Source organism: Silene latifolia, chromosome 9 (assembly GCF_048544455.1).
Source record: "Silene latifolia isolate original U9 population chromosome 9, ASM4854445v1, whole genome shotgun sequence".
Taxonomy (NCBI): domain Eukaryota; kingdom Viridiplantae; phylum Streptophyta; class Magnoliopsida; order Caryophyllales; family Caryophyllaceae; genus Silene; species Silene latifolia.
The window spans coordinates 47,259,023-47,268,520 of record NC_133534.1 but is presented as its reverse complement, the minus strand read 5'-3'; the positions used below and the strand labels follow the sequence as shown (position 1 = coordinate 47,268,520).

General features: G+C 37.0%; 1 long non-coding RNA gene across 1 annotated transcript; it reads right to left on the bottom strand.

Moving 5' to 3' along the window:
* LOC141602655 (uncharacterized) lies at positions 1–7,257 on the bottom strand. Its single transcript, XR_012524583.1, has 3 exons — positions 7,089–7,257; positions 1,731–1,817; positions 1–270 (listed from the first exon to the last, which is right to left on the bottom strand). It is a non-coding gene; the product is annotated as an uncharacterized LOC141602655 (long non-coding RNA).
* Positions 7,258–9,498: the final 2,241 nt, after the last annotated feature.

Sequence of the window (9,498 nt, the reverse complement as noted above, 5' to 3'; positions counted from 1 at the left end):
TTTCAAAAACTTTTCTAAACCAATCACAACATTTCCAACATTCCCAGAAGCGGGTGCCAAAACCTGCAATGCTAATGAACTACTTTACATACATAGCTAATGATAAGAAAGAGTAAAGATACAAACCCAAAATAGAAAAGGGAGACATATGTCCCTAAAATGTATGTGACATAAAAAGGGTTTAAGGTCACAATGAAATAAAACCAGTCTAGGTCCCAAGGTTACTTTGCTCGCTAGCTCGTCCATGTACCCCATATATGCATCACCTACCTGTCATTCGCATTTTATACAAATACGAAAGCCACGGTCGATGGGGGAGTAACTCCGAGTTCTCCCAGCCACGAAATGTCATAATTAATATAACATGTAAACATAAGAATATGAATACGAATCACACACTGCCTTAGCATATAGATGCTAAGGCAATCGTGCTTATCATGTGAACAACAATATAACGCCACATAGTCCTAGCAGGTGAATACTAGACCGACTCATACTACACTATCATGTGAATCACATAACATCCAGGAATCCAAACTCTATCAACCATAGCCGGCTTGCATCTCACCTTCTATGATTCATAGAATCACCATACAAGAAAGGGCAATATATCAAAGACAGGCATAAGTTCTTAGTACGGTCAATAGTCACTTTGTAACTCAAGTCTATACCACGAGGTAGGGAAGGTAATCGAACCGGTATCTTGGCTCAAATGTTACTATTAAGAAAACATGGCCAAGAGACAACACAACCCTAGCCTAAAATCTGCGCAGACCTAGACATGCGGATACACACCACCGCACCCAAGACTCACAACTTTTTTTTAAAACAAAGTGAAGTGAGTACCCTAAGGACACCACCGAAGGGTCGGCTAGTACTTAAGCTGACCCCATACTATCAAAATTAGTACCTGAGGTCATGCCCCAACTTGGATAAACATCCACTAGTCAGGAACACAAAGGCTATCAAGCAGTGAACATATACTCGTCAAAGACTATAAAGACCTATCTATGATGAAGGCCGAAATACTCACCTAGGACCTAGTCACAAATTAGTCCCAGCTTGAATATTTTAGCCCACACCACCCAAGACTCACCACATAAGTCAAGTAAGACACCCACTTAACCTTAAGAGGGCAAAAAGTCCTACTTACCAACATAAATTCTAACATTCTATCATGTGAAAGCTATATAAATGTCTATTTACAGCATACAATCCCAACAGTTCCTCAATAAGAATTCAATACTAACTTCCAATTCTAGCAATTTTAACAATATAAAAGGCTTTAGGGAAATCTAGGGCCATTACTACAAAATAAAAAGCTATTTAATTTCAACTAACTAAATAAGAAGCTATTTAAATTCAACTAATTACACATGTGAAATAGAGATATAATAAATGGCCTAAAACAAGAAAAAGGCCGATTATCTAAATCATTCAACCGAATTTTTACCCGCAACCCCAGCCCCTGCGGCAGTGCACGGTCAAATTGCGGTGACCAATCACTCAATTAACTGACATCGCATCAGTCAAAGGGACTAAGGCTCAGTTTTCGGCACAATCAACAAAACATTACAATTATCACCATAAAATTCATTTGAGCCTATTAATTACAATTTCATTTTGTAAACGATCCTAACATTATTCATTCACCTAAACTCTTATCAAACAACAGGCACACATTAACTACTAATGTGACATTAATTCGTCGAGTAACTCGGAATAGTTACCTTACGCTAGCAAAGAGACAAGTAAAAACTTGAGAAAGCTTCTAAAACCCCAAAATTACTCTTCATCTTCAACCCCATATGAGCCACCTAAAATAATTATGTGAAAGGACGATATTAACGAATTATCGTATATAAAATATGAGACGTAAATTAATTTAATTATATTTTAAATAAACCAAACTAGCGTCAAAACAATTTATAGATACGGCCCAAACTCGCGACTTAGCCAGGCCACATCGCCTTAGGCCACGGCCAGGCCATCTGCCGAGCCCGAGGCCACTTAGCCTAGGCCACGGCCAGGCCACGGCCAGGCCACGGCTAGCTCTATCGCTAGGCTGCTTTGCCCGAGGCTAAAGACGAGGCCACGGCCGGTGCAGAGGCCACGTCCGTGGCTACACCCCCTCTTTCCCGGCCGTCTTTAGGACGGTTTCCTAGGCCAAACCACGACGGATACCACCCAAACAAAAGACCCAAACCCAACATGTACATGTACTTGAGACGTTAGCAAAGAGGTTGGTTCAATTTAACATAAAGAAACCCGTCAAAACAGCCCGCTAAAACTGCTCGACAAAACCCATTTTCACTATTAAAGAAGCTCATTTGTGACCGTCTTAAGACGAAATTTTAAGCATTAAAATGATAGTATCCATTCAATTAAATTATCCAACATGATTCCCCACTCCACCAAGAATCCAAAGGTACCAACTTTTCTCAAAATGGATAAGTAAAACTCGTATAAAACCGTCTCAAACCAACACCACATGAACATTCAATTATGAAAATTGAATTCCCCCCATTACCAATGCGTACACCAGTAAAGGAAGGAGGGACGATCAGATCGCTTGCTTCTTGCTTGATTCAGAGAGAAAGGTTAATAGTTCGAGAGGACACCCCACCATCATTCCTGATCAATGATTAAGCTAGGATTTTGGAATGTGCGGGGTATGAATAGGAGGAGTAAGCAACAGGTTATACATAGATTTTTAATAAACAACAATGTTAATTTCTTTGCTTTATTAGAAACTAAAATTAAACCAAATAAATTGCACACAACCATGAATTCCTTTAGTAATTGGAGTATTTCCACAAACTCAGCTTACCATCAAGGAGGTAGAATCGATCTTGTGGCGGTGCATGAATGGGATATTGACTTTATAGAGTATGATGCCCAGTATATCCATATGATCGTACATCATAAGAACACTAATGCAAGGTTTCATGTCACCATGGTCTATGCTTTCAATGGCGTGAGTGAGAGACAGTCCCTCCGGCTAACTTAAGCAGACTAGCAAATACCATATCTGGACCATGGGCCATTGGAGGAGACTTCAACTGTGTGTTGACGAGGATGAGAGAGTGGGAGGATCCTTTTCTCGGCGGGATGCGAGGATTTCGAGCAATGCTTGTCAATGTGAAGTGATAGATAGCCTGCTATGGGAGCACTGTACACATGGAATAACAAACAAAGTGCCACCGACAGAGTGTATAGCAGACTGGATCGTTTCCTAGTGAACCAGGAATGGCTCAATGATTACCCTCTCCTTTATGCACATTTCTTGCCTGAGGGGATCTTTGACCACACTCCCTGTGTGGTACAGGCTAATGTAGCTGATGAAAAGAAAGCCAGACCTTTTAAATATTTCAATATGTGGAGCCTGGCTCCAAATTTTAAAGAGACTGTTCAAGCTGGTTGGAAGTGTGAGCACACCGGAACTAAGTCAGTATATGAATTAGCTAAGAAATTGAAGAACCTGAAGCGGGGACTTAAACAATTTGAACAGTCCAGGTTTGCGGATATTGAGAATAATGCTTTGAGGTGGCTCTCACTAAGCTACATCAAATACAAAGCAAAGTTTGGGAGTGAATCCTCGGGATTTGAGCCTTATTCAACAGAGTGTGAAGCTAGAGAAAGTTATCAACAGTTGGTGAGGCTCGGACCCGTTCCTGCAACAAAAGGCAAAGATGAAATGGAGTGTAGATGGGGATGCAAATACTTCTTTCTTCCATGGCATCTTGAAGACTAGAAGGAGACAAAATCAGACAGTGCAAATAACAGACCAACAGGGAAACCATCACTCTGATAAGGAAGGGGTTCAGGAGAGCTTTCTAAGATTTTATACCTAGTTGTTAGGCCAGTCCCACCCCACAACTCCTGTCAGTTCAAGAGTAGTGCAGCAAGGTAATAAATGTGATGAGTCACATCATCGAGATGCTACTAATGCCGATTCTCGATGCAGAAATCAAAGGCACCATCTTCAAAGATACCGGATGACAAAGCTCCAGGACCAGATGGCTATTCTAGCCAGTTCTTTAAAACTAGTTGGGATACGGTTGGAGGGGATGTATGTCTTTGCGATCCATGAATTTTTAGGAATGGCAAGATGCTCAAGCAGTTGAATGCTACTAATGTTACTTTAATCCCTAAGGTGCCAAATCCTTTGACCGTAATGCAATTCGGGCCCATTGCATGTTGTAATGTAGTGTACAAATGCATTTCAAAACTTCTGTGTGCAAGAGTTGCTTTGGTACTCCCTCATATAATCTCTGTAACTCAAGGAGGTTTTATCCAAGGAAGAAGCATTATGGAGAACATACTAATATGCCAAGATCTTGTTAAGCTTTATGGAAGGAAGAGTGTCTCCCCTAGGTGTCTATTCAAAATAGACTGCAGAAGGCTTATGATTCAAAGGAGTGGAGTTTTCTTTTTCAGATGCTTCATGAGCTAAATTTCCCAACTAGATTTATTACTCTCATCAAGGAATGTGTCACCACTGCCACTTATACCTTGAATTTGAATGGGGATAGTTTTGGCTGGTTTAAGGGACAAAGAGGATTAAGACAAGGAGATCCTTTGTCCCCTTTGCTCTTTACAATATGCATGGAATACTTAACCGATTACTATCCTATACTACCTCTACAATGAAGTTCAGTTCCATCCTCTTTGCAAATCTTTGAAATTGAGCGACTTAATGTTTGCGTACGATTTGTTTTTTTCTCTAAAGGGGATGTGGGGTCTATTATGATCTTGCTACGCACTTTTTCAACCTTTTCTCAAGCATCGGGACTTGAGATGAGTAGGGGAAAGTCAAATGTGTATTTTAATGGAGTAGCTAGTGAAGTCGGAGGGAAATTGTTCGGGTTTAAGCTGCATTGAAGGCAAACTACCTTTCAAATACCTTGGAGTGCCAATTAAACCTGCTAAGTTATCAATCAAGGACTGCCAACCTTTGATTGATAAAGTTTTTGAGAGGATAAGACAACTGGGAACCAAAAAACTCTCGTATGCTGGGAGACTGGTGTTGATAAAAGCAGTATATAGAACTCTTCACTCTTACTGGGCTTCCATATTCATCATTCCCAAAGCAGTGCTCCTTAAAATTGAAGCAATATGCAGGAATTTCTTGTGGCATGGAGGGACTGAATATGCTAGGACTCCTACTGTTGCCTGGTCGAAGCTTTGCACTAGTCAGAAGGAGGGAGGACTTGGTCTAAGAGATGAGTACAGTTGGAACAAAGCGGCGGTTGGGAAACCGGTCCGTGGATTCAGGCTCACCCATCTAAACTATGGGTGCAATGGGTACATAGTGTCTATCTGAAGGGACAAGATTGGGAGGATTATCACCCACCTCAGGATGCCAGTTGGACGTGGAAGAAAGTTTGTAAATTGAAGCAGGAGTTTCACCAAAAGATACCACCAAAGATGAATGGACTATAGTACCAGGTAAGGAGTACACTATCAAGAAGGGGTATAGCTGGTTAAGGCCAACCAGTCAGTCATAAGTCTGGTCTCATATTGTTTGGACTAAATGGTCCATTCCTAAGCATAGCTTTATAGCCTGGTGCATTACCAAAGAAGGGTTTAATACCAAAGACAAGCTATACTGAGACTTGGTATTGTCCCCGACAAAGAATCGCTGTATTTGTGCTCGAGAAGAAGAGTCACCATCTCACCTCTTCTTTCAATGTCAATACAAAGCAGAGAATTATTCAGAGAGTTCAGGAATGGACAGGAGTGGTTATGTCGATTGCAAATACACGAATGGTGGCGGCACAGGGAGGTTCACGAGGTCAAGAATGGGGTCTTGAATAGCATTCTCAATGCTACTATGTACTATATCTGGAACCAGAGGAATGCAAGCAGACATGAGAGTGTTATACTCAGTCCCGAGGCAGGTGTGTGGTGATGATACAAGTGACATCGAGAAATGAGGATTCAAAGAACAGATTGAAGGGTACAATGTCAAGAAAAGATAAGCGAAGGATTGAGAAGTTACTACACTAGCTAGTATGATTTTCTAGTTTTTGTAGTATGATAGGTGATATAGATGAGTTTGTAATAGGAACATGGTTGGCAACAATTTCTGTACATGGTTTTTGAGCATCAATATATTTTTTTACATTTTACCAAAAAAAAAAATTATGAAAATTTCCCCAAATTATGACCATACGAGTCTTAGTCAAAGAAATCGACAATTTAAACACAATACTAGAAACCCAACCAGATACCAATTCGTTATATGACTGTAATCAAGTCAGACAATATGATCAACCAAAGAGTACCACCATTACTGGCACCATATGACTTGTAATATTCCAATGTCACGGAAAAGATAACCATCATCACCATCATTATCCTCTTCAATCTACTAATAATTATTTGTTTATACACCACTCGAATCAACACCCACTCTTTGCATTAATTTCCAGTCAACAAGTATTCTTTACATGAAAACGTAACCACAGCCGCTAAGCGAACCAATTAAGCAAACTATTTCCATCTTAAAGTAACTAGTCACCCCATCTCACCGAAAGATTAACTTGCTAAGTAGAATATATATAACTAATAATATATGTAAATAATACCAACCAATAATAATATACCGTCATTAAAATTTCAGCCCTGAATGTTTAGCCCAGTCATTGGAAAGCTTGGCTACGCTAATGCTAATGACTCCTTGATAGCTCAACCTATCGGGAAGTGTAGGAGTACAATTAGATGACTAATAATATCAATTTTCGGCCATCAAGCTAAATTGGGCAACATATCCCCAAAACGAATCTCAATTAACTGAAACAATGATGACAAATGAGTACTGGAGACTAGTTACTCGTTTCTCATACCCCTTCCGTCACAGTCATTTGTGTACACTCGATTAAAATAGCACTCACAAATAATTAAAAACAAATGATTGAGACGGATATAGAGTACTAATTACCAACAGCTAATAAGGTGTTAATTAACCAACTACACCGATAACTACTGACAAAAGAGCAAGAAAACGGAATAAAGAAGCTAAAAGACGACACTTATATAAGACGGCGAAAGACGAAACCACTACAAAAAGAAGACTTTCTTACCTTAAAAGGAGGAGGAAGGAAAGGGGAAGAGAATGGTACAAAAATTACGGAATTTGGTCGAGAAATGGGCTGGGATCTGAGGTTTTTGCGATCGAAAAATGGTGACGGTGCTATGTTGTTCTTGCTGCTGAATTACGCAAAAAGGGAAGGGAAAAGAAGGGTCAGGGGAAACGGTGAGGGAGTAATAATAATAATTAATAATAATAATAATAATGATACACCAGCTAGCTTGCTAGCTTCTAATTATACGTACGTTTCTTCATCGTTAAGTAATTTCGTTCGTTTTTAAAACCGTTTCGAGTTAATAAAATCGGTTTTTAATAAAAGTTTCAGTAATAAAACGAAATTAACAATAAATAAATTTAATGAGTGAAAATAAAATAAACTCAGCTAGTTAACTAAAATAATACGAAATTAGCTCGAATCGGAATTATTAGAGATTTTAACTAAATTAGCGGCTTTCAAAGATATTTGCTAATTTAGCGGAACAAACTCGAAATAGCTAACTGATCCGTCTGGAGCCCACTTAGCTCGACTTCGATAAGGGACTTAGAAAGAAACAAAAAGTTATTAAATAAATAAAACTATTTACATGAACCCATAAAAAGTCAACTAAACAAACTCGAGCAAACTTTTAAAAGAACTTATTAACGATTATTAAATTTAACGTAACGAATTATAATGAAATTAATTAATTAGCTGAGAAAACAAATATATAAATTGTTAACCAACGAAATTAAATATAAAGTAGCAATTAAAAGAATTTTATCCAACTTATTAAAATACGGGGTGTTACACACAAAGACTATGTGATGATATTGAGGAGTCGCTTAGGCTCGCTAACAAAGCTATCATTGAACAAAAGCTCATTAAGTCTAAGAATTCGTTTTTAAAAAGCGAAGATGTCTGCTAACTTAGATGATAAAGTTACCACGGTTGGTACTCTCGACCTTGGTTTAAACCTCATCAGCATCATATTCGTCATGTATTTTCTCCCATGGAGTGTCTTCCTGCATTAAGGCCGAAGTTACTAATGTGCATAGAAATTGTACATTGTACGTGCTCCACACTCATTTGTTCTATTGATGTGTATATTATGAATTTGCTTTATAAAAATTATTTTTTGTAACATGTCTCGATTTTTTTTAAAACTTTTAATTTATAAATAGTTTTCGAAAACCATACCCTACGAGCATACGATTTAAAATTATATTTACTGCATCTCAATTATTTATTTGCCTTTTATATGTTTGTCATAACTCTTAATTATAATGTTTATCGTGGCTCGAAATGACTATTTAATCAACAACTAGTTTTGGAGCCCGTGAAAATCAGGAGATCGTTAATAATTTATTGTTTTAATCAGCTTAAAGATTATGGACTATGAATGTTTATCTTTCAACAAATATTTAGGCGTTATTTTAAGTTCTCTTTATTGATTGAATGAATTAGAGTGTTTAGACCGACAAAATAAAATCTCAAAGGTGTTTAAGGTTGACAAGTATAGATATTGTGGTAACACAAGAGATGATAATCATAGACAAAAATATGGCAATATGTATAGGTAGTATAAATAAGGAGGGAAGCCAAAAATTCATCATTTAAGAAAAAAATGATATGCTAAATTAATAGAATGTATTAATTATTAATAGGTATAAAGATGAGAGGAAACTAAAAAGTTTATTACATTTACATTCTTTTGTCACATTAAAATTTGTCATTTTAGGTACCATTTAATTAAATTGTATATATTTATTTATAGATGAGTGAATGAAATCAATGTCATGTAACTATAAATTAATAATCCACGTCACATTAAAATTTCCATGTTATATTTAATTAAATTTGTCATTTTAAGTACCCCTTTAATTAGATTGTATAGATTATAGATGGGGTTTTAGGGTCACCGCATGAAACTTCATAGTGAAAAGAGCTAGTTGCATATTCCACTAATAAAAAGTTGCTTAAGGTAATATTTTTAAATTATGTGAGTATGTATCATCCTCCTGCAATTTGAAAACACAAAAATAATAAAAAATAAGATTCTAATTAATTCAATATACAATAAAGAAAAAAAGTAAAAAAAATATTCTAGTTATCTATGTAAACTTTACATACCAATTTTTGGAATAAAATGGAAATTTTAATTGTTATATAATGGTGAGGGGAAAGCAAAAAGATCATCATTAAATAAAAGTAATAAAGTTAAATAAATAGGGTAAACTAGTATTGGTGCCCGGCTTCGCCCGGGCTACCTCTACTTATCATTATTTTTTTTTCATTAAATAAAATTATTTAAAGTTGCATAACCCATAAATTTATCATTAATATATTTTTTATAACATATCCTAAAATTACGATGAAATAAATTTTGAGACAAATTCACTACTCCCGCTATTAATATTTTACT